Here is a 26,988-nt window from a genome sequence, read left to right as displayed (position 1 = left end):
AAGTTCATTGCTCAGGTATTTACCATCTGGTGTTATGTATGCCCGCATAGCAAAGTTACATTGTGGGTTTCACACATGTAAGAGTTTTTAGAAATTGAAAGAAATGTGTGTATGTGCATATATATTCACACAAATTTTCACCCCTCCCCAAACCGAATTTCTAACGAGCCGCAAATCTAAACAAAAAGGGCATACATAACAATCTAAACGTTACGGGGTAAATGTCATTCAGTAAATAGGATTTCTGCATTAGCTTCGCGACCTGAAATCTCCTAATCGTAATGTGGTTTGTTAAAGTCAGTAGTTGACTTGCTTTTTTATGCTCACTCACAAGAAAATTCTAGTGATTTCTATCTCAATATGCAAATCATTATATTAACATTTTATATTTCAACACTGATAATCATTACTAAACTATTTGCTGTTAAATTGGACGAAACTCTCTGTAAATATACTTAATAATGCATTTTCAAAATTGAGCTGACTACCGAATTCCTAGTAATTACTAAAATTTCGTAATAATAAAAAAAAACAGTCAAATTTTACCTTGCCTATCTCACTAACTCGAGTACTTTGAAAAATGACTTATGAACTGCAATAAGCGGTTCACATCAGGCGATGCTACTATAGGAAAATCGGAACTTGTACTAATGTAATAAGGTGCACTATAACAAATGCTTTATACACTTTATGTCATCAGATAATTACATAAAACATCCGGTTAACTATGCAGGACTAAGCTATGTGTATACTAAAAGCAATACTGCGCACGATAGCGTACTAATTTACTCCAAAACGGAGATGAAAGGTTTATAGTTTCAAAATGTACTATCAGTACATGAGTAACAATAAATAAATAAATAAATAAATAAATAAATAAATAAATAAATCCGCATTCACACACCACATTTGCTCACAAAATATCACATACTATGAATATACATTTAAATGCAAATATCTACACAAGGTAAATGACTACATACCTACACTAATTATGGAATAATTTTTCAAAAAAAATATATAAAAAATAGGGAGCTAAAATGTTGTGCCAAACGGCTCTAACGTGGAAGAAGAGTGAACAAGGACGAAAAGTACTTGTATTCCAACTGAAAAAAAAATCACATTTAGTAATTAAATTTTAGCTACCAAAGGGGTTGAGGAAGGTTCGTTATTCAATCCAACCTTAGTTTCGTTATTCAACCCAAGTCAAACATTTTGAAACTGAATCAAACAGAATACAAATAGGAGTCCCGTTCGAAATTTACTCGTACATATTAAAATTTAATTTAACTACCACTGACTTAATGAAAACCGACATATCCTACCTAACTTATGAAATACTAAACACAAAACTATATAACGGATAGGTTACGGGACCTAACCAGTTTACGGAAGGTGAAGAGAAAAACTTGTCGGAAACTAAACTCCAAATTTTAATTTCGTATTCCACACAACTGAAGATCAACACTTCCTTCAATGGAAATCCTGTCCATATAAATTCTTTGTCGTCAACATGGCGTCAATTACATTGGACTACGTATCTAGGATAATTGACTGTCCCTTAAATTGATTTCTTTTTTACATATTTCTGGACTCCTCCTTTTTCAGCTGTGGTTTATCTTACTATTTTTAGACCAATTTTAAATTGTATGAAGTGGATTTTCACAGTCCTTTACTAATTAATGCAGCTCTGTTCCACCGGTGCTGGCTTGCCGATAATTCACACTAAAGTGTATCTATCTAGAAAGACGCCAAAGCCCTGAGGTTGCCGGCTATTTTACAATCACAACACAGTATTTTTGCGGGGTGGTATTATAAAGCGAATAGAAAGTTGTTAAAATAAGGTAAAACCAGATTTTGGCAGGATATTGGTATCACATCGGGCTGAAAGGGGGTCTTAAGTACACTACCCGATTTCGGATTGATGGAAATTCAGAAGGAATTTTATCTAAATACTGAAATATAGATTACATTGGAACAATAATATACGCTTTATAATTATCCAAATGAGATGCCCATATACAAGAAAATTATGAAGGAAATAATGAATAAATGAAAAAGTTAATCCCCGAAGACCTACACACCTAATTATTTTGAAACTTCCAGCAGATTTTGCTTTATTTAAACGAAAGTAAAATGGGTTAGATAGATAAACTGCAAAAAGATATACAGTAGAACACAAGTATACTTTCTAAGGTTAGACATTCAGGTACAAAATTCTCGGGACAGTAAAACAAAAAATGATACTAATAACACTCTATCTACTGTGTTACATGCTGTACTTGAAACCGATACTTTAGATTCTTGTCAGAGCGTCATAACATCACTAGCCGTTCATTGGCTATTAACTTGTTGCCAGCGTAAAACGCTTGCATCAAGCTTGAATAGACACTGAATGTAAGGTTGCCGCCGTCTAATTTCGTTACTGGAATCCAGCTTGTGGCATTCTTCCACACTTTCCAATCAAGCTGGATGCAAGCTTGCCGACTTCCAATGCAAGCTTATAGCATTTGGTTTGCAAGTTTTCTCTGCTGCTAGTGGTTGAGTGGTTCAAGAGATATTAAGTCACATAGTCACTTTATTTTTTATTTATACAGATTTAGTTACATAAAACTTGGCTTTGATCGATGATAACCTTACTGAGTTGGACTTTTAATTCATTTCTTGGATTGTAGATTCTTTGTTATTCACTATTAACACATCACTCATTAAAGCGAAATCATTTTCTCTCTCTCTCTCTCTCTCTCTTATTGGTAATGTTATACAATCAACTTCCGTTCGTGGGTTTTTAATTTTTGCTTATGCTGTAATAGATATAGAGTAGCCATTGAATGAAAAGTTACACATTGAAGTTTTTATTCCATTACTGAAATAAAACTTCATATCTTCTGTGGATATAGAGTTAATATAATTTAAACTTCTTCACTCAACTGTATATATCATATGCTGTCATTTATTCTTTAAAAAAGAAATCTTCACAAATGTTTGTACGAGTGAAAATCTAAATTTTCTGTAGTATTCTTCGTAAATTCATACTGAGCAAGACTCGTAAAATTGTGTACAAGAGAAATTACGTGTTTGCTCGTGTCTCTTTTTTTTCTTGTGTCACTGTGACGTTACAGCAACTGTGTGTGACGTTTCCTGAATTTTCGCTGAAATCTGCAATTCAAGTATTCATGTTTCAGCCAGTAGCCGGTTTATTTACTGTTTCAATATGGGATGTAACCGACGAGAAAATGCACATGACAAATTAAGTTGCATTCATTGACCACAATGCGTTAGAATACAGAACGACGAGAATAAAACATTTTCTGGAATACAGTGTGTTGACAGTATCGCAGAACGGATAATTTTACATAATTTTGTACGTTATTTTATCTCTTCAAATTTTGCTCGGTGTATTTGTGAACCGTTGTGCACACCAGAACAAATTTATAAACTTGCCATTGTTATTACTTAATATTTGTCCCACTAATGAACAAACCAGCGTCTTGTGATGTTCTAGTCTATTTAGTAAAGTAGATCAATTTTAGAAGCAGATTCCCTTGTGTGTAGCGTTTCGAAATACTTTATTAGTTCATGTGGGATTCGTGGGGAGTAAGCATTATATTCATGGATCATATCGGATACTTAAGTGTCATTTCATCACCTCTTTTAGGATAGCACAGTGGTTTAGTTGTAGGCCACTTATTTCGGGTGTGAATAAAACTTAGTTCAAGGGTATTCTTCAAGATATGCCGGTTTCCTTTCTATACCTAGTTTCACTAATTATCTCATACTTATGCACTTTAATTAATATGTCTGTTTTAACCCACAAGGCATAGCTGAGTGACATTTCAATACATACGGGTCAATCCATTTGAAGTGATCCAGAGCTGGTTGCTCGACCATTTATGAAAATTATGAAGCTTACACAGCTGTTTGCTTCATGTTTTAAGACTTTAAAACTGTGCTTACAATATCTTTATCTGAAGCGGTTTGCCAGTTTCGGCCATATTAGTTTCGTGGCGCGCGCCTACTTTCACGATTGTAAGGATTAAGAAAAACGTTCATTACGAAAACAGTACTTGGTCTAGAAGGATGAAACAAAAATCATTTGATTGGTAATGGACTGAAGTAAAAACTATGCCTATAGGCATTTACCTGTGTTTCTCCTTTCTATGAGAAACTTACTAGTAAAAGTAAACGTCAATATCGGTGAAACTTTACTTTTTGTAATGTTTTGTAAGTAGGAAGGAGCGGCATACACAGTTTGATTTTGTTTGTGATATCAAGAGATACAATAGTTTTCCAGAAAAATACCGATTGTGATATACTTACCCTTATGTTTTTCTGGTTGTGTTAAAATCACGGTTTTGTCAAAAAACCCGAACTTTGGGTTCAAATAACTCTGATGGGGCTAGTGATAAAAATCTCAAATTAGCACAGGATGTAGTGCTGTTGTATATGTGTATGGCAAATGAAAGCATTCTTGTGTATTTTACTGCTACAAAACTTATAGCCTCTCAAAAACGAAACTTACTCCATTGTAGAGATACCGTTCTGGCACACCAATGAAGGGCTATTTGTTTCTGTATCACTATATACAAATAACAAGTTAAGACAAAAAAGATCTTATAAACTACTATTTGGAGGAAATTTCCCACAAAGTCCCTTTAGAAATTCCTTCATACAACAAATGGTGGCACGGTGTATGCATAATCGAAAATATGTTTTATTTCAAATCCAATGAGGTATAAACCGTGCTTATATCGTAATTTTCGTGGAAGTTATATGTGATTTTATCTACACTAATGAATATGGTAAAGCGAACAGTACACATAGCATATTTTTATATAAATATGTTTATTTCTCTAGAAAGAATAATACGATTCTTATGAAACTTAGAGGGCTTACTAAGTATTAATCCAGCTAACATACAATATAATTTGTATGTTTATATACCTAAGAGTACCCGAGATACATGTATGAATATGGTAAAAAGGGAAATTTGAGGGGAAATTTCCCGAAAATCCCTCTGTCACGGGAAAACTAAGGGTGATGGAGAAAACTGATTGCAGATTCGAATTCTACGTAGAAAGTTATATTGGAATCAGGTATTTTGTTCCGTGTGCCAGAGAAAAAGTAAATATATTGTTTTTTTGTCGACTAGTGTAATTATTCTAATTAAACTGTAGCAATAATATAAGCAAAAATATAAAATAACGGCAATAACAAAACGAACGTTAGCAACAATCGGACAACACTGCACCATCAGGAGACGTTCTTCGTATAGAGACAAAATTTCATGGATGGTGCGAGGGACACAGCCTCACGTCCTATTGGGTGCTGAAACTGGTAGATCTCGGTGAAGCTTCACGACTCCGTGTGATCATCACAGTGGCTAGCTAGAAAAAAAAATAATTTCACAATTATTCACTTACATTAATAATCTCTCTCTTTTAGCCTAAATGGCAAAACTATGGGATATTAAACTAAAATTTTTATTTTGTTCTCGTTCATATCGAAGTAAGTACTCTCGCCGGGAATCGTTCCTTAGACTATCCACGAATGGCCAATGTAACGATAAATCCCACACAAATTTTTATGTAGTTTTAAGCTTGAATTTTTCAGTTTTGCGTCCTAATGCGTAATCTAGCTAGGAAAGGATGGACTTTGTATTAAAGGGCCTTCAAATCAAAGCCATGATTCGATCGGGTGCAATCTAGGACCACCTAGGTGCACTAAGTATTGTTCAAGATTAATATTGACAGTGTAGCGTCCCCCAACAAATTATCTCATCGACAAGAAAGCTGGATCATAAGAAGGAGCCACGGTGGCTCAGTGGTACAACCTTTACCTATAATACGTGTAGTTTCTGGTAAGATCACAGACCAAGTAAGTTTGTGGTGGACAACATTGTGCTCGTGGGATTTCTCGGGGTACTCCCATTTCCTTCCACTTCCTCATTCACTTGCTTTAATCATCGTCTAACTTAACCTAACAGGCATAATCGTGGGATGTTGAGATCAATGCTTTCATTTTCATTTTGCATCATAAGACCATGTCATGCTGTAAATTTCAATAACGTATAAATCTATTCGAACTGCTATTGATTCCTCTTAAGAACGAATTGTTTAAACGGCGATATTGTTTTACTGATTAAATTGAAGGTCCTCCCAAGTTTATGCGGGAGAAAAGCACTATTGTTGTAAACGAACATAGGATGCGTTTTGTTTTCTCAGTTCATCTGATATGTATATGAGAATGACACTCTCAAGAGTCTTCTGCATTGCATCGTGTCAAAGTCTATTCAATATGCATGCTCAATTATGGGACTTCTTCCTTGACTCACTTGAAAAACTCGGACGTTAATATCCCATTTATAATCCAATTAAGGAAGTTTTAGTGGTTCCTCAATAATTGAAATGTAGAGCTCTTCTCACATCCTTAAGAATTTCCGTTTTCCTGCAGTTCTGGTTAAAATTAAAAGAAGGGCGGAAACGAAGTTGAGAAGACTCTTAAGTACGCTAATGCATACGACCACTTATTTTTTTTCTTGGAATATTTAGTGTACTTTCTATTTTCGATGCTCTGAGATTTCTCATACAGTCTTGGATTAGACAGAGTTATCATAGATACTTAGTTACAGATTTTTATTCTGACCTAACACTTATTTTTATTACTGCAAAACAAGTAAATATCATATTATCAGATCAGCTATTGTTCATATCTAATTCTTCAAAATACTACAATCTAAAATAATCGACGCTTTCACCACGTTTCTTAATTATTGAGATGTATGGTACTTACATATCTATAAGATAATTATCTACGTATGTTAGCCAACTCCATTTGTACATTAGCCATCAAGATAATTCTGTTTTAAAGTTTATGCTGTCCGTAGTTTAATAATATATGCAAGTTAATTGCGTAGGGAAACATTTATTTTTACAGTTGTTTGTGTCTGTAAACTAATTAATTCGCATACACAACTAACTTTCAGACAGAATTGACTTACATGCAAAATTAACTTGCATATAGAATTAACTTATATTTACAACTAGCGTCAATTGTCCGCTTTGATTTTTTTAAATAAGAAAAAATAGTAAAATATTTGGTAGTCAGTCACTTTTTTACTATTACTGAAACCCTTTATATCATTTTTCATTATTTACATATATATCGGGTGTTCTAAAATGGCGCTCACGGACCACATAACACTATTCTACAGGTCAAGATAAAGCGAAAATGATATATGATGGTATTCCCTCCGAAGACTCCTTCAGCCGCTATGGGAAATCAAAATTTCACTATGTGGCAACATCGCAGGCTAACATGCAACCATTAGCATTTCTCTACAAATCCATCAAACAGTTTCCAGCAATTGTTAAGGTAATAAATGGTGCTAGAGTCAACGTCTATTACTTTAACTGTCATCTGGCAAGAATCGATGGAATTATTTGATGGATTGGTAGATCTAATCTATGGTTCTTTATCTGCGACGTTGCCACACAGTGCAATTCACGTCTCTAGACGAGGATCCGAAAGATATACATACATATATACAGTGGCGGATCCAAGAGGGGCTATAGCCACCCCTTGACGCTCAGATAAACACTGGATAAAATGGGCTTCAATCCTGCTTTATACTGGATAAAACGGCAAAATATTGTTCAGCCCCTCCCTTGATCATATCCTGGATCCGGCCCTGCACACACACACACACACACACACACACACACACATATATATATATATATATATATATATATATATATATATATATATATATATATACGGAGTGGTAGGTAACTCCAAACTTTGGATGGTGATTCCTTATACGAATCGAATGAAAAACGTTCTAATAAACATGGGCCGAAAAACTCTCCTTTCAGAGTTATGAAATACCGAAAATTCGAAATATCACGTTTCAAAACATCCTGGCTTAGAAACTATACGGCTTATCCCATGCGTTTTAAGGAATTACACAGGAACTGGTATACACTATATCTAAATATCCATGTTTTAGAATTCACAGGTACCAGCAAAACGAACGCACCATTAGTACTTATAGGAGTATCCCTATACTTCAACTTCCTTTCACAGTTCCTTTCACCGATAACGGAAGATGATAAAACATGGATATTTAGATAGAGAACATACTAGTTTCTATGCAATTCCTTAAATCGCTTGGGATAGGTCATATAGTTTGTAAGTTAGGGCGTTTTGAAAAATGATTTTTCGAATTTTCAATTGACCATAACTCTGAAAGCAGGCATTTTTCGGCCCATGTTTGTTATTTTTTTTCTTTCATTTCGTATAAGGAATCGCCTTCTAAAGTTTGTCGGTGGAGTTACCTACCACCCTGTATCTATCTATCTATCTATCTATCTATCTATATATATATATATATGTATGTATGTTCTGTGGTCCGTGGGCGCTATTTTTAGAACAACCGATACATATAAATAATCAAAAATGATAGATATTAGAAAGCGCTTCAGTAGTTGTAAAAATTCTATTCACTTCAGCTAAAAAAAAAAAAATATGGATTAGACAGTAATATTGGTAATTTTCAATCATTTTATATATTTCCTCCCTCTCCTTTCCATAAGTTGGACCTTCAAACTGAAATAACAGAAACCACACGAGATCGGAAACCCATCTATGTTGAAAATTTGATCGAGGTCAGTCTGGTTGTTCAAGAGTTTTCAAATCACAAACATAGTCACGTTCAATTTCATTTGTATAGATAGATAGATTAACTTACATATGGAATTAATTTTTAGACTCAACTTATACACTGAATTAACATTTAGAAAAAAATAACTTAGTGACCCAACATATCAAATTAACTTTCAGACAGAATTTACTTATAAAATTAGCTTACAAGCGGAATTAACTATCAAACAAAATTGACTTATATTTAACTGCCAAAAGCCATGTGATAGCAGTTCGAAACAAATTGACGTCGCGGTAACAAGGCGGAAAACCTGTCTAACAGCACAAAGCTGCATCAGTGCTGAAAGTTGGACTGTTGCTAGTTCAGTGAAACGTCATGTACCATTGTGATGACAACCTGATGGGAATTACCAACATTTGAGTGCGTGATGATAGTTTGTGCAAGGTGAATGGGGCTTCGACTTCCGATGTCGTCTGGAAGTTGAACTTTTTTTCACTGTACAGTGTCAAGGATGGACTGAGAGTACTGCACTGGAGGTACTACGACCAATCAGGGACAAGACAGTGACAGCCCACGTGTGTAAATGACCGCGACCGGTGACGTCAGAGCAGACTTGTTCGAACAGAAAGCAACAGTGCATGTACTTACTCACGAATCAAGCCAGGTCGTCCGCGTCCCGGCAAAATGTCTCAGACGTCAGTACAACACAATTCGATTTCCATAGGGTATCTCAGTTGCATATTAATAAAAGTACCGCTACCAACCGCTGACCATCGGCAGGAGTGACTCACATGGACTCGGGAGCACGTGCATTGGGCCTTAGATGACTGGAAACATGTAACTTGTCAGATAAGTCACGTTTCCAGTTGATACAGGCGGAGAGTAGGGTGTGGGTGTGGTTCAGACCTCATGAGATCATGGCTCCAAGCAGGGCCGGATCCAAACTTTTCTGAGAGGGGTGCACCAAATAACTGCCAGTAGATTTGAATTATTTTTTTTTTCTTTTTTTCTAAATGCCTTTAGGCATCTATGGTGTGAATAAACTCTGGAAATGCTAAGTGTCTGCTCTCGATGAATCCTTTTCCTTCAACCTTAAAAAAAATTGACTGAAACTATTGATTTTTGCAAAACTCACTGCCAGCTTCTCACTTTAGGTAGTGTATATTTACAACAAAGTGGGGTTCACGTGCACCTTTGCACCTCCCCTAAATCCGGCCCTGGCTCCAAGTTGTTTACAAGACACTCTCCAAGTTGCTGGCGGCTCCATAATGGTTTAGAGTGTGTTTACCTGGCATAGACTATATACTCTACTGCACTTGAGTTGGCCACTGACTATGTTCAGTTGTTTGGTGACCATCTCCAGCTGTTTATGGCCTTTGTATTCTCTGCCAAAAATGGGATTTCCCACGTTAACAATGAGACACTTCGACGAGCCGTAATGTTGTGGCACTGACTTGAAGAACGTTCTGGTCACTTCCAATGCAAAATTTGACCCTCTATATTTCCGAGCATGAATCCTGTCGAACACATGTGGAAAATCATCTAACAGACCATTCATACTCATAATCCTCCATGTGCAACAACCACCAAATTGTGAACACTGTCGAGCCATCATAGCTAAACATCCATCTAGCGGACTGCCAGAGACTTGTTGCATTCTGTCACGTCGAATCACGGCATTTAGCCATGCTTGTGAGGAGATACTCACGATGTTAGGTAGGTATTTCCTGATATTTGACATTTAAGTGCACACACATTATACATTATCAACTTATATGCATAAATAATTTTCAGTCATAGTTATCTTACAGACGCAATTAACTTTCAGACAGAGTTAATCATTTTACAGAGTTAATTACTTTGTTTCCAGACAAAATTGACTGAAAGACGGAATTAATATTTTTACACAACTAACTTACGTAAAAAAATAGCTTTCAAGCAGAGTTGACTTACACACAAAATAAATACAATTATATTTGAAACTTAATTATCTTACCAAAACAAATAATTTCAAGAAGAATATATATATATATATATATATATATATATATATATATATATATATATAGAGAGAGAGAGAGAGAGAGAGAGAGAATCACTTTCGGATAATTTCAACTTACGTGCACATTTAAATTTTAGAAAAAAAAACAATAATTAACATACATGACGAATTTACATACACACCTAACACAGCTACATTTAAAACCAAATTAACCTACAGACACAATTGACTTTCACTCAAGAAAGACAAACATATATTATTAATTTTTTGACAATTAACTTATCCTCATAATTAACTATTAGGCACAATACATCAAAATACAAAATTAACTTTTAAACGCAATTAACCAAAATGCAGAATTAGCTTTGAAACAAAGTTAATTTACACGCACAATAAACAGAATTACATTTCTGAACAGATCTGAACTGAATTTAAGTTTAGCGTCCCTTTAAACAGCGAGGCTATATGAGACGTGGACCTACTGACTAACGTGGAATTAAAACCACATGAGCTACCGCCGAGAATGGAACTCAGATCTCCCACGCTAAAGGCGCATACGCTAACCACTTAGTCACGAAGGAGCTCATAACTGCATTTGAGATAGAACTAACTTACAGAAAGATTAACTTTAATAAATGATTGGTATATGGTCATAATTAACTTGAATACATAATTAAATTTTAGACACAATTAATTTACATAAATAATTAAATTTTAAACAATTACAATTACCAACGTGCACAATTAGCATTAACTGAACACTAATTAACCTTTCTTACAAACTTAATGTTATTTACTATCAACTTATATAATTATTTAACTTTGAAATAGAATAAAATTTCAGACACAACACAAAATATTATTAACTATAAAGCACAATTAACTTACAGAGAGAATTAACTATAATTTAACTGCGTCTAAAAGTTAATTATATATATGCTGGCTCAAAGTTAATGCTATCAGATAGGTGGTTGAGTTTGAAACTTAGATGTGACTGCAATTGAATTTTGTAAGATAAGTAGTTGTGCCTGTAGCGTCTTATAATCGATGGTTTCATTTGAATTCATTATTTTGAAGCATGAATTCAATGAACATATTGCACTACGTATGTACTATTTTGATGCCAAATGTCGTAACTCCAAAAAGAAAATAGACTAATGATTTAATTTACTTCTATATATGAATAATTGTTCCAAAAGATGTTTGCAAATACTAAATTATAAAATCATAAACTGCGTTATCATTCGGTTGCCAATACAGTATAAATAGGAATTGTTCATGAGATATTGAATTTCAAAATTACATTCTTGGAAATCTTTCACAATTTTGGAGTTCCACTACTAGCGTCTACACATTCTGTAGATTTCATGTATTACTCTGGGCATAGAATGTCTTAGTGTTAGAGTAATAGTATGTTCTGCCAGGGCTAGTTGCTTAGTTTTCAAGCTCATGCTATTATGTTGAAAGTGAATAAAATGTTTGTTGTTGAATTAAGATCATGTTACTCAAGCTTGATGTCAACTTGAGTACTTATCTGGCATTCTCTCTCTCTCTCTCTATTTCCCTTAAACAATAAGTTCATTATTTTTGAATTCACACTATGAAATCCTAAATATTTATATCTTTTATTTAATTTGTGGGTATCCTTTAAAATCTTCAATGATATAGATATTGTAACATTATCCAATATAAAATCATCCGTGTTATGGTTGAAAAGAAATGCCGATCTATTGAAAAGGAGTGTATTTCATTAAACGACATCAGTGAATCAATATCCCTTAGTGTTCTCTACTGCTCTACTTTCTAACTATATTGTAGTGTTAAAAGTTAGTTTCAACTACTTTCAAACTATGATTGTGTGTTTCTAAATGGACACGTGCTCCATAAACCTTGTTTAATGTAACTGCATTTGAAGCTCACGTCATTTTTTTTAATTATATATGTGTGTTATTTAAGATGACAATCAGAGATGTATAGTATTAGGAAAATGCATGTATGTGCGAAACGGTTATTCTACACTAAAACAAAACAGAGTGTGTTATGTAAAAGTAATTCGCCATTTACTGGTATTTATAAAGCAAAATTTGACTAAGTGCAAGCCTAAAATTCCATTAATCATTGCTTGCATACGATAATTTTAAGTTTCTCAAGATCTGCCGGCATGCAAAGTTTCGGTAAGATCATTGGAATTTCATTGATTGCGTTAGAAATATAACTTTTTTTTTCATTTTGTGTGTTGTTCACTTTAACTTTGGAAGAATCGACAGTATTAATAAAGTAAAACTGACTAACATACTTAAAATATATTAATAGCCCTTGTTTAACAACTTCGGCATTGTAACATCACTTTTATCAGAAAAAAATAACTCTTCAATCCAGCTCGGCGTACACGTGTACGGATCCTCGTAATGCTTCCTGAGGCGGTACAACGTACATGTATACGTCCTATGTAGTACTAACGAAATTGTGCGTGCTCTGTCATCTGTTGTTTCCACACTTCAACGAAAACGCATGAGACTCCATTAGGGACGTATGCAGGGGGTGGGTCCTGAGGATCCGGATCACCCCTCGAAATTTCGACTTTTGTGTAAATTTAGCCTAATTTTAGCAGCAATTTTAGGAATTTTAATATAAAATACCCTAATATTTAGTTTGGACCCCCAGAAATAAATTCTTGAGTACGCTACTGGACTCAATAGTAGACCTTAATGTATTGCCATGCGTTGGTTTTCCAAACTGTACCACACAAAGATATACATCTAAACGTACAAGGACATAAGAAAGAACGAGTAATTTGTAAGCGTAACATGTTTTTTTTTATTTTTATTATTATATTATTATTGTATAAATGCCATTAGTTACACATTTTTGTGTATTGTGATGTTTCGTTTAAAAATTCTGAAAATTTAATTGTAATTGAGCAAATAGTTTCTAAGATACGCTCAATTTTGTGACATTATGCTAAAATCGTTGCTTTGGAGATTTAAAATCACCGCCTCTTGCAGTGGCTGATGGGTATCTAACTTCCGGCTTGAAGGGTTAACTGATGAAGAGTTACATTGTAAAAATTGTTACGCAATAGTTAATAGTATTATTTAGTGCTTTGGCCATTTTTTTATCGTTTTTTTTTAAAAAAAAAAGAATGGCAAATACAAAAGAAGAATATGCCGTTGTTAGAAATGATACTTTTGAATTGTCTTAAGCGTGGTAGCATTTTTTTTTCTCAACAAACTTTCTTCCACCCACACACCCACGAGGGAACGTTAGTTATCCACACTATTAGATTGATGACAATGCATTCATTCGGAGTCATTTCTGCGTAAACTCTGTTTATTCTGTAACTTGTCACAGTGCAAAGTCACACTTACTTCTCGTATCAAAACGAGGGAACAGAGATAGAATTCATAATCACCAGCCTCTCGCGTGGACTTCTCAAGCGCTTCGTTAGCAAATGGCTGAAGCTCGTAACTGGAAAACTCATTCGACTGGAATGCTTTTCTCCAGCAAGCACTTTAATTCAAGGAAAATTCTGTAAACTCACTGAACAATAGCTAATACTCTGTACGTTTTATTTTTTTGCTACTTTGCATGTTCTCTTTATCAATCTACTAGCATTATAAGTTGTTAGTCTCACATTTAATGTAGTAACTGAAATATTTGTGCTGAAGAGTGAGAAAGTCAGCATAAGTTGTCATTATTATTATATAAAACTAGAATTAATCTACACTTATTTTTTTTTCAAAATTTCAATATTAATTTCGTTTATCTATTTTAATATTACCGTTGATCTCTAGCCTTTGGCAAGTAATATGAGTGCACAGTGTGTGTATTGTTTTCTTTATTTTATTCATTTATATTCTTTAAAGCGTTGTACTGCAATAGAAAGGGAAATGTGTCATTTAATTTTATAAGGAAACTAGCCTTTGGTTAGCTGGAAGCTCCGTCCCAGTCCCCCGTCTTTGCTTGACCTATGGCCTCACATCTCTTATGTATCAGTCTTTGCATCAAAAAAAAAAAAAAATGTGCATTTGATCTTAATATTGCCTAAATTTGACAAGCTGGGGGCTCTGTTCCTAAACCCCAGCGTTTGTTCGGCCTACGGCCTCGCACTTCTTAAACCCACAATTCTACCGAATTTCAAGGTCGTTTTTTATTTCAATTATCTAAAAAATAAAATAAAATTTTGTATTGCAAGAAAACGCTCACTTAAATAACATAGAACTTTCTTCAACCCACCATAGACACCTTGAAAAGTAAAATTATTAAATTTGGCAATTTTCCTGTACGTTAGTCTAGGAAGGATACAATCACGCCAAATTTCAACATTCTAATCCTGACAGAAGTGTGTGAACATTTTGGGGTGTAGATGTCCAATATAAATAATATGTGGAAGATTGTTTTAGTTCCCATAAGACCACTCTAAATTTGGAAATTTTTATCTTTGGTGATTTACTTAGGTAATGATAAAAAAACGTATAAACATATCGAATTTCAAGTTCTTGCTCCAATTCCAAGTACCTAAAATATGAGATTATATCTAAAAAAAAAAGTTCATTTAAATAACATGGGGAATTTCTTCATCGCCACTTTAGACCCCTAAAAATTAAAAAAAAAAATGTTTACGTTTGGCATTTTTCTGTGTGTTAGTCCCGGAAAGCTACAATCATGCCAAATTTAATAATTGTAACCCTACAGGAAGTCCCCAATAATTTTGGGGTGTAGAAGATGTCCCATATAAATAACGTGGGAAACATTTTATTCAATTGTCCATAAAACCACTCTAAATTTCGAATTTTTTACTATTGATGATTTAAGTAGGTAACGCTAACAAAAAGGGACAAGCATGTCGAATCTCAAGTTTTTATTCCAATTCGAAGTACCCAAAATATGAGATTACAGGTCTAAAAAAGGTCCATTTAAATAACATGGAGATTTTTTTTCATCCCTCCTTTAGGCCAGCCAAACCTTAAAAATGACAAAGTTTACCTTTCCACATCAACCAGAAGTACCCGTTATTTTATGTCAGTGAGTCAGTTCATATATATATATATATATATATATATATATATATATAGGATGCTAGTGACTAACACACATCAAATTGAGCATGAGCAAATATACAAGTAGATGAAGAAACACTGCATACTATGTACAGTTTTGTTATAAAGGATAGTCACCCATCAGTCTTTGGAAAGCTCTGCACTATTACATACAGCTCAGATAAAATCAAATAAGTACACAGTCAGCGACAAAAAAGTTATTTACTTTTCACGAAATTAGTTTCGTATGAATTCAGATTGGAAGAACAACTTGAGTACAGTTTTCAATAAATTAAAATAATAATAATAATAATAATAATAATAATAATAATAATAATAATAATAATAATAATAATAATAATAATAATAATAATAATAATAATAATAATAATAATGCGATTTTATGTACGTTCCAGCCATGTACCTGTTATACGTTCCAGCCATACCACCGTCATTTTCAAAATAAATTTTAACCAACAAAAAACAATAATAAATAAACTTGTATCGCTGACTATATATATTATTCGACCAATTAAGATTTATATTTAGAGACAAAATATTAGCATTTCCTACGTAGAATTGCAAATATATCTCTCTAAACAAGGTGACTGGCCTAGAGTTTTTTTTTCTTTGAAGAAAGTAGACTGTACATTATAATTCTATTTGCCTTACGAAATCGTTAAGATAGTTTACTACCTGTTAGGCTAACACATTCTCTGTAATAACGCTCAAATATTTTTTTTTAAAGTTGCATTATTTTCAAAAGCCTTCTATTTTCTCACAGCTATACTGAGTGATACTATGACAGGTTCCACACAATTGTGGATGTATGCACTAGACCAAAGAAAAACAATTTTATGTTAGGTCATTTGCGAAAATTCTAGGCATCAGTTAGTCTGTTCGACATATCAATTTATGTAGAAGATTTACTTGATTTCACACATCGTTTTTTTTTTTTTTACGTTTATGATTTTCTAGACCTAGTGGTTTCTTTCTTTTCTTTTTTGTTGGGGAGGGGGAATTACGCGGAACCTTTCTCACGTTTCCTTTAGTGATTTATCCGCAAAAATTTTAAACTATCCCCAGTTGAGTAAATTGCACTTTGCCTTTCGACTAAAAATTTACTCAACAGATATACTTTTGACTAAGTAGCAGAACTCATTCTAACAACATTAAAAACATTATTCCGCATTTTCGCAAATCTCTTATCAACGAACTTTAAAAAAAAAGTTCGTTACTGAAGTCTCTATATCTGTGTGTCTGTCCGTCTGTCTGTAATGTGCGATTTTCTTTTCAATTTTGAGCCATGCATTCAATAGAGCATTAAAAACTATCTAAGAAAGGGAGTAAATGTTTCTCGTCACTCTTACCGTTCCCGAGATATTGTCCAAAAAATGACCGATTTCCAGAGATTTAAGGAGCCATATCTCGGGAACCATAAGTCATAGAGAGATCATATTGGTGTTGATCAATACCTAAGAGAATGATAAACATTTTCATATCAAATAGAAACCGGTGGCCAATGGCCACTATTCCTCAGATATTGGGGAAAGCAATCGAATTTCGGGAGATTTAAGGAACTATATCTCGGGAACCGTAACTCATAGAGAAATGATATTTTGTGATTTTTTTGCGAGAAATAGAAGAAGGTGAGGATTAAAAGATTCTCAACTTGTTTTATATTAGAGATTTCCGAACATATGCCAATATATGTCTCTAACGTTAGTTTATGAAGCAGCTGGTCTTCAGATTGTTTGGAACTTATCAACACACTAATTCTTTAATTTATTACCGTGAAATCAACTATTACTTTTACAGCATCTAGTAGCTTTATGCGTGCTCTACTGAACTCTCTCTTTCACTGCTCTCACTAGCTTATTGTGAGATACACTCAATTATTACTTTCGCAGCTGTCAGTAGCTTCATGCATACTGCACTCAATATGCCTTTGTGTCTCATTCAACTGTTACTTTTACCGCTATCAGTAGTTCAATTTGAACCCCATTCAACTATTACTTTCACCACTCTCAGTAAATTCATGTATTCTCCACTTAGCCGTTACTCTCAATGTCCTCAGCGATCGTGTTTGTGCTTTACTAAACTATTTTTTTTACCGCTCAGAGTAGTTTTCTGTGTATTCTAGTAAACTATTAACTTTACCGCTCTGAGAAGCTTGCTTTGTGTTGCACACAACTATCACTTTCAACGCTCTCAGTAGCTTCTTTTGTTCCCCATTCAACCATTATTTTCATCACTCTCAGTAGCTTCATTTATTCCCCACTCAATTATTACTTTCACCGTTCTCAGTAGATTCATGTATTCTCCACATAGCCGTTACTTTCAATGTTTTTAGCAATATCCTTTATGCTTTACTAAGCTATTACTTTCACCTCTCAGAATAGTTTCTTGTGTGCTCTAGTAAACTATTACTTTCACCATTCAGAGTAGTTTTCTGTGTATTCTACTTAACTATTAACTTCACTGCTCTTAGTAGCTTCCTTTGTGTTCCACTCAACTATCACTCTCACCACTCTCAGTAGCTTAATTTGTACTCCATTCAACTATTAATTTTATCATTCTCAGTAGCTTTATTTGTTCCCCATTAAATTATTTATTTCAACACTTTCAGTAGATTCTTGTATTCTCCACTTCAGAATTATACTAGGATAGATGAAACTTTAAACACTCTTCGTTTTTTTCCTTTCTTTTTGGTACTCTACTAAACTTTGTGTCTCACCGATCTCAATAGTTTTCTCTATGCTACACTCAACTATTAATATCAGTGCTTATAGTAGTTTCCTGTCTACTTTACTCGATTATTACTTTCACAACTATCTGTAGTTTTATGTATTATACACTCAATTATTAGTTTCAATGTTCTCAGTAACTCAGTTTGCACTCCACGTATATATTCCATTCATCGATCTCAGTAGACTTCTGAGTTCTCTACTTAACCATTCAATGCTCTCTGAAGCTTTCTGTGTGATCCACTCATCTAGTCATTTTACCGCTCTCAGTAGTTTCACTCTACTTTTACTTTCACTGATGTCAAGAGTTTCGTCTGTGCTCCACTGAACTATCATGCTTACTTTCCTCAGTTATTTCTTGTGTGTTTCGCTCAACTATTGTCTTATGTGTGGTCTCAGTACCCTCCTGCATGTTCCACTCATTTAACACTTTCACCGCTCTCAGTATTTCTTGGGTGTTTCACTCGACTACATTCACCGTTCCAAGTAGATTTCTAGGGACGCTAGTCTTTCCACATCAAATAAGCTTAAGCTTAAATTCTTAAGCATTCTTAAAGTTCTTTGAAAAGAAAACTTATGAAATTATTTTTATAAGGACATTATTATTAACATTATTATTATTATTATTATTATTATTATTATTATTATTATTATTATTATTATTATTAGTAGTAGTAGTAGTAGTAGTAGTAGTAGTAGTAGTAGTAGTAGTAGTAGTAGTAAGTATTTTGTATTTGAAAGATCATTTCACTAATGAGTTTTTGTTTTTAGCTTTGGACCTAGAAATGTTTATTACACATTTCTCGATATTCAGCGTCCTCTTTTCACTCCCAATATTTTCCTCTATTTTTTTCAAATCATCGATCAGTTATATTCGTATTATTTCTATTCCTCTCTTTCCTTCTAGAGCGGTATGAAAGAAGACAATTTCTTCGCAAAATGTTTCAAATCCAATTCGCCTTCCTACGAAAGATGCTGGCTAGAAATGTGCTCTTCTCTCCTATCCGTTTTACAACATATTCGTTTGTTACTCTCTATGTCCATTTTATCTTCTTCATCTTCCTCTAACACTTTCGAAGTCATCTAAATGTTTCTTCTCTAACCTTCGTAATGTTCAAGTCTCTGAACCATAGAGTCCAGTATTCTATATATAGCAGTTGACCAACTTCTTTCTTAGTCCAATATTGAGCCTAAGTACCCGGCTTTTTGAGGCGATCGCAAAGCGTATTTATTGCTCATGCGTACTCTTGGAATACGCTGCCCATGTATTTAAATGTAGATGGCTACTCATAAACGCGAAAGCAATAAAATCGCCGAGAAAACGTCAGCTCGAGCGTATTTGGTGCGGGTCGGAACAATAGACGGTCTGCTGTTTAAAAGATTTCAAAAGAAAGGGAAAAAAAGGAAAGATGTATTACCAGGCAAAGGGATTGTATCAAGAAACAGCTGCTTGGAAGATGGTTTGTGCAGAGTATTGGAACTCTGCTATTACACACCTGGACCTGGCAAAAAGACCTGGAAACCCTGACTGGCTCACAGTATGATTTACACATCTGGCGAAAGTAAAATTACTGAATAGCCACTTTGGCCGCGTTCGCTACAGGGGGTAACGCTTTCTCAAATAGCCTAAGACTAAGAGTGGTCTCTTCTTGTTAAATGTTTCTTTGGCTACGGCTATATTTGACATGATCTCTTTAGTACAGTAAAACTTCTCTCGTCAAAATACTTTCCAGGTACTTGAAATATACCTGCAAATATTAAAAGAAAAAACTTATTGGCATGCGTTGGTATGAATTATGTATGGTTTATTGACTTATATTGCAATCATGTTACTTATTTTTCTCACAAATAAAAGTAGTTCTTAGCTATTGTGCAGATGTTCATACCAATAAAGTAATACCTACAAATATATACTTGATGACAATAAAATAATTTATTGGATGCTTGGAGTTTAGTTCAATATGTAAGTTTTATAAGCAAGTTATAACTTAGATTTCTTGATTTTCTTTTGACAAAATATAAAACAGCTTTACTAACATTTATTACTACTTTTATTACTCTATAAACCAAAATTTTATATTCGTAAGTCATTGTTACGTGTTTATTGCTTCCAAATGAGAACTCAAGAAACTGTAGTTATGTGGTATTAAGTTGGAACATTGAATATTTTTGGGAGGATAGAACATGAATAGTTTGGTTATAGGAAATTAAAAAAAATGCAATCTGATAAAAGTATTGAAGACGACAAAGTATACACTGAGAGAAGAAAAAAGAAAAAAATGCATTACTTTTATTCTAGAAAATCCAGAAAGGCGAAACATAGCACAATTCTGTATCACATACTAGATTTTCTGCACCACGCTGCATAAGGTTTGCTCCTTAGGCAGAGGACATATGTGTACAGTCACAAACAAACAAAAAAATATGTATATTTTCCATTTATACGTGCAGAATAGTGCTTTGGTAAACATTATCTAGTTTACGGACACTACACAGTCCAGAAAATCTTCACCATAACACAGATTTACTAGGGTTTCAGTTCTCCTGTTGTGGGAGGTGCAGAGTCAGGAAAGCCACCTGGAAACGTAATCCAAGGATTGCTCTTCCATATTACCAAAAATGTCATTTTTAAAGACAAAACCAACACAAAATTGTAGAATTTGTTCACTATTTTATGCAAAACACTGTGTATTGTCAATTTGATGCAAACTCAGATTTCAAATAGTATAGTCACAATAATGTGAAGGGAATTACTTGTTTTTAATGAAATATTTCAGTCTTACGTCCCACAGTTATGTCGGTTACGCCAAAGGAGATTGTGATAATGAGAAATTAACGCAATGGTGGAATGAGTAAAGTGCGAGGAAATGGAAGAACCCCGAGAAAATCTACGTACTCAGTGTTTGTCCAACACAAAGTCTACTTGGCGCGAGCTGGAATAGAACCAGAGACAACACGCATCAGAGGCGACGTTCTACCACTGAGCCACTGCGACCTCCTGAATTGATTAAGAATTAGTTAATTGGGCTTGATGCTGCTTTCAGTTTTCAAAGAAAAAAAAGAGTAAATGTAAAATTGTTAAAAATAGCAAACCATTTCATTATTTGTTTTCCTGCATTATTTAAATTTAAAGTTTTGAAGCAACAAACTTTTAAATAATGTCTTTTCTCACAGTATTGTTTTCTTTGTTATTTAAAATGTGTCCTCACGTATATTATTCGTGACGGTGTTAACTGTGATAAAATGTGTAGCATATTGTGATGAAAAGGAAGAAAACACTTTAACGATGTTATATATATATTTTCTTCTTTTTTGAAAATTGTATGTTCTGAAGGCAACAGTTAGACTCACGGAATCACACACACACACACACACACACACACACTCAGCAACGTATCCCTAACTACGAATAACGTGGAAAGTTTTCACATTTGACCAGCCGTCAAACACTTCGTGGCTGTAACTAGGGCGAAAATTGATTCAAACAGCTTCTTCTTGCCATTGGCGACGAGCTATATCTATTTAAGTGTTGGTGATTCCAGAGAAATTCTCAACATTTCATCCTTCAACAACAAGCAGCCTCCTCGTCGAAACAAAATTTTCTCTTCACCTGTGCCACATACACTTATCAACTTAGTTCGCTAATGATCTCTCAGAAACACTTTAGTATATGGGACGCAGAATGGAGCAACTTTTAGACAGGCAGTATGTCGTCTATCATATCCTTTCATTAAAGCTTTTGTTATCCTATACAAGCCTCGTCTACGCTTTGTCTGAGCCAACTTAAGAGGTACTCCGCGGATTATGGCATTTGCATTTCCATGCTTCTGCCATTCTCACGTGAAATTCAAATAACTTTAGACACTGTTGTTAACCTTTAACTATAGGATACAGAAATCTACTTAAGGATGCCAATTTGCGTTATACGTAAGTTGGTCATCAACAGTCACTTCATTAAAACTGTCTTTTGTTTCTTGCTCTACCTGGTACCTCGTTTTTCACGCACATGACTCCATATATTAAGTCATTATTGCAAGTACTCCTTATGGGGTCACACAGGATATTGTAATATAACTGTTTTGAACTAAGTAGAACGCCCAATGGAATGAAACAGATTTTTTTTTTTTTCAAAATATCTTTTGCCCTGTATATATATAAACGAACTTTAAACTAATATTGTTCATGAGTTCCTGTCAATATTAAGTGCGAGAATCATTAAGACAGTGGCTTGTAAAATTACAAGAAAAATAATATGAGACAAAAATAAAAAAGAATATTTGTTAATTTTAGCTTCAACCCTTTTAAGATTGTTAGCAGTTATAACTACGATAGGGCAGTATCTTCATTATTTGATTTTTTTAAAAGTATTAATAAAGCCTTTTAGACCATTCTCTTATTTTGTGTGTGTTTCCGTAATCATGGAGGAATTGTTGAACAGATTATGTATAGTTTTACGCCTCTGTGCGTCGACACATAGGGGTGATGACGTCACAACTTATTATTTTTTTTCATTAGACCTATTTTTATTATATTTTTCGGTTTTACTTTTGTAACTAGATAATTGAAATTTTGCACACACAATCAATGTACCCTCAGTATTTTCCAGACTTTTTAGATCTCTGCGTTAACACAGGGGGGTTCCAGAGAGGCAAAAAGAAAAATATACAAAACAAATCCCTTTCTTCGTAATTTTTCCGCCTCAGATACATTATGGAGACATGTAAATTACTGTTCTATTCTGAAGAGAATGAGGTACGAACCATGATCGTAGAATAAATAGAGATGTATCCGGAAATGTTTACCTGAGATCATGTTCGATACGGGAATCTGGGGTATTGTGGGGATGTCCTTAGCACATTGCTAAATAATTTTACCATATTTTCAAGATATAAGCCAGAAATTTTGTACGCAGATTTAGTATATCCCTTAGTATTTTTCGGTTGATCTCGACATCTGTGCGTTAAAACATAGGACCAGACTAGGGCTCAAAATTAAAAAAAAAAAAAAAACAGAAAAAAATCCGATTTATCTCAACATTTCGCACCTCAAGGATATGATAGGGAAATGTGAGTGATGTCGCTTAAACGATTGAATTATTCTGAAAGAAACGAAGTATAAAGCATGACCCTACGTTAAACAGCAATGAAGCAGTACATGCTTAAATAACAGTCTAAAATTTGCTTTAAAAACAAACAAAAAGAAAAAAAAAACAGGATTTTAAAAGGGTTAACGTCCAAGGGATTATTTGATCTCACACCGTAGGATTTCTCCACCTACTTCAAAGCGACCCCTGTAAGTAATTTCGAATTTCGAATTTGTAATAAGTTATTATTATTATTATTTTATATTATTATTATTATTATTATTATTATTATTATTGTTATTATTATTATTATTATTATTATTATTATTATTATTATTATTATTATTATTATTATTATTATTGCTTACAATTGTATATTTGTGTAAAATTAATTTTGAATTGTATTCTAATACATAGTATTCGTTGTATTTGTGTTTTCTTGCCTTCAATTTGGAATTTTTTATTAGCTGGCCTTTGAGTGGGAGCCCGGGGTTCGATTCCCGGCGGCTGCTCAAGTGCTACGGATCCCATGTAGAGCTATAGGTCCACGTCTCATGTAGCCTCGCTGTGGAAAGGAATGCTATACTAAAAATCAAATCAAATAAAATTCACTAGTTGCATCCCACTTTTATTCCAATTGTTTTTTTTAAACATTCCTTAATGGTTTACAATTTTGATTAATATGTTTTGCTATACGTGACGATAAAAAATGAACAAAAAAATTATATCTATAATATCAGAAATCACATTTTTTAGTTACTAGATACTGAAAACGTGTATTTTTCTCACTCTCCTTCCTGACATCCAGGTTGAGAAACCCGGGAATAATAGTGTAACTTATACAAACAGAGCTAAGTTTCGTTCCTGAATGCATTTGGGCCATTTGTCAATAAATGTACACTCCGCATCAAAAGAATTGCGACAGCAAACGCCGTACGGTTATGCCACCCAATATACACCTTCTTATCCCATAATCGTGTCAGGTAAAGAGACTCCCTCTCTCTCCTCTTTTATTCTCTCCTATACTAAAATTATCTAACAACATGAGCGCAATTTTAATTTCAAGTTACACATGTATTAGTTTCGATAAATTGAAATAACAAGAACGAGACGAAACAAGATTCATAAGTTGATGTAGGGAGAAACTGAAACACGCACAATGATAAATTGAAACCAATGGATGTCTATTACACAGAGATTCAGAAATGAGGCAGAAAGAGAGAGAGAGAGAGAGAGAGAGAGAGAGAGAGAAATTGAGAGAAGAGGAGAGAAGAAGGAAAAGAAACGAGAGAATAGATAAAAATGTTGAATTCAAACGTAGTAAGAAAAGAGCCTAACATTATAAAATTCCGTTTCCAGAAATCCAACAGTAATATATAAATAACGTTTGTTTTTACATATTTTTCCAGAAATATTCAAAGATATGGGGGATGCTTTAAACATTCATTAAGTCACTTTCATAAAGGATAGCATACTCAATTTCCAGTAGAATTGTAGATCTCGGAGACACATCTAGGATAATGTCAAAAGTTTAACACACATGCTTTATTTCCGCGTGGTTCGATTACAAATTCGGTAGTGTTCATTGGACGTACTTGCGCTCTTGTTATTTGCTGATTTTAGTATGGGAGAGAAGAGAGAAAAAGAGAGGGGATCTCTTTACCTGACACGATTGTGGGATAAGAAGGTGTATATTGGGTGGCTTAACTGTACGGCATTAGCTGTCGCAATTCTTTTGATCCGGAGTGTACATCACATGTTCTGGTTAAAGTACTTTGTCCTCTTATTATTAAAATGTTGTGGGTTGTTGGAGTTCTTTCGATGCTGTAACATGTTTTATAGGAATAAATTAAATGAAATATTTCGGTTTAGCATAACATGGTTATGCTCATTTAGGCTAAGGGAGACAATGGTTAAGGCAAGTGAATGTTGATGGAAAAAGTGGAATAAGAAAGTTGTAGGAAATGGGAGCACCCTGATAAAACTCACAGACACAATGCTGTCCACCACAAACTTACTAGGCTGGTATTCGAACCGGGGACCTTACGCACCAGATGAAAGCTCTCTACCACTGAGCAGCCGTGTCTCCTCGTGTCTCATAGATGTGGGGCACTCGACGACATAGGTGTAACCACCGTTTCAGGCTAGCCATCCATTTTTCTCCTGGGGTTTCTCATTCATACCAAACAAATGCGAGATGGTACCTAACTTACAGCTCCCATGCCTCTTCTTTATTCTCTTTCTTGTCTTCCTCACTTTCCCAGATAGTGTGCTCACCAAGGGATATCATCCATTATATGTGATCGGGTTACGGCCAAAGATGTCAATAGTGCGAAGAAATATGTAGAAATTAAAATAAATAATATATCATTGGAAAAGTTTCCATGTTGAGATTAAGTTCTAGCATAGGTCAACCAGTTGTCATGCGTGCCAATGGCTCTGCTTATTGGCAAAATAGGAACGCCATTACTTATGCTTATTTTACACCCTTAAATCTAACTAAATTCCTGAAAACAAAGACAACCAGAATTGTTGGAACAATGAACGAAATAAGATAAATACAAAAACAAATAAAGTCACTAGAAGCGTCCATTGTATTATTCGACAATCGTTAAGAGCGATTACATGCTTATCAATGGAAATGAAATCCTTGTTCTTATGACCATTTACATGATAACGCAAGCATTTCTTCTGATACCAAGAAGGTGTCAGAGTGAACAGGGTAGTTTAATTTATACGGAGTTAAATACATTGAATCAAAGACCTGCACATTATTCAGCAGAAATATATTCATTAACAAGAAATGAGTAACAAGGATGAAAATATCTCATTAATGACTCATTATCACTGAACTTGGGCATGGGCTTCGATCTGAATACATAAAATAAATGTCAACAATTGTCATTACCAATGCAGATTTATATTCGAAAACCGGTGGAAAAGTAGCATCTAAATGTCTAATACGTGAAGTTTAGCAGATATGAAACACTAGTAAGGCTTCAGACAAGTGTAACACCTGGAAGGTAGGAGTGTCTGATAAATATAAGGCTAAAGTAATATACAAAAAGTGCAGAAAATATGTCAAAGAAATAGAAATAATTTGTTCGTATATGACCGGATGTTGTGTAATTTCTTTGTTAAAATAGTAATATCGGTGTTCACAAAAACACAATAAGTGTTAGGCATATAGATATGAAGAATATGTAACACAGTATTTATTTCATGTCTACAAACATTTTATTTCAATTTGAAATAAGAAAAATAAGTGTATAATGTAGTACGTATTTTATTTTTTTGTGGTCGGAAATTAATATAAAATAGGGTTAATCAATGTAATAGTGCTAGTAAAATAGTACATCAGAGATATTTTTCTATGCACTCTAATTGTAAATTTATCACTCCAGTACAGCTTCTATTTTTTTCCATTTTCCATTACCATTTAAAGTATGTGT

General features: G+C 34.0%; 2 protein-coding genes across 4 annotated transcripts in view; one reads left to right on the top strand and one right to left on the bottom strand.

The window, feature by feature from the left end:
* LOC145687918 (metabotropic glutamate receptor 8-like) overlaps positions 1–26,988 on the top strand; it is a 1,213,247-nt gene that overhangs the window by 440,147 nt on the left and 746,112 nt on the right. The gene's annotated exons all lie outside the window — the stretch shown is intronic.
* Positions 5,051–26,988, bottom strand: part of LOC145687919 (uncharacterized) — a 307,907-nt gene continuing 285,969 nt past the window's right edge. For both annotated transcript variants that reach the window (XR_014131811.1, XR_014131810.1), the window contains exon 3: positions 5,051–5,387. The gene's annotated coding sequence lies outside the window, so the exon portion shown is untranslated. The remainder of the gene's footprint in view (positions 5,388–26,988) is intronic.

This window comes from Thermobia domestica, chromosome 6 (assembly GCF_964235325.1).
Source record: "Thermobia domestica chromosome 6, izTheDome1.hap1.1, whole genome shotgun sequence".
Lineage (NCBI taxonomy): Eukaryota > Metazoa > Arthropoda > Insecta > Zygentoma > Lepismatidae > Thermobia > Thermobia domestica.
The sequence above is the reverse complement of the archived record's forward strand: the minus strand, read 5'-3'. Positions and strand labels throughout refer to the sequence as shown.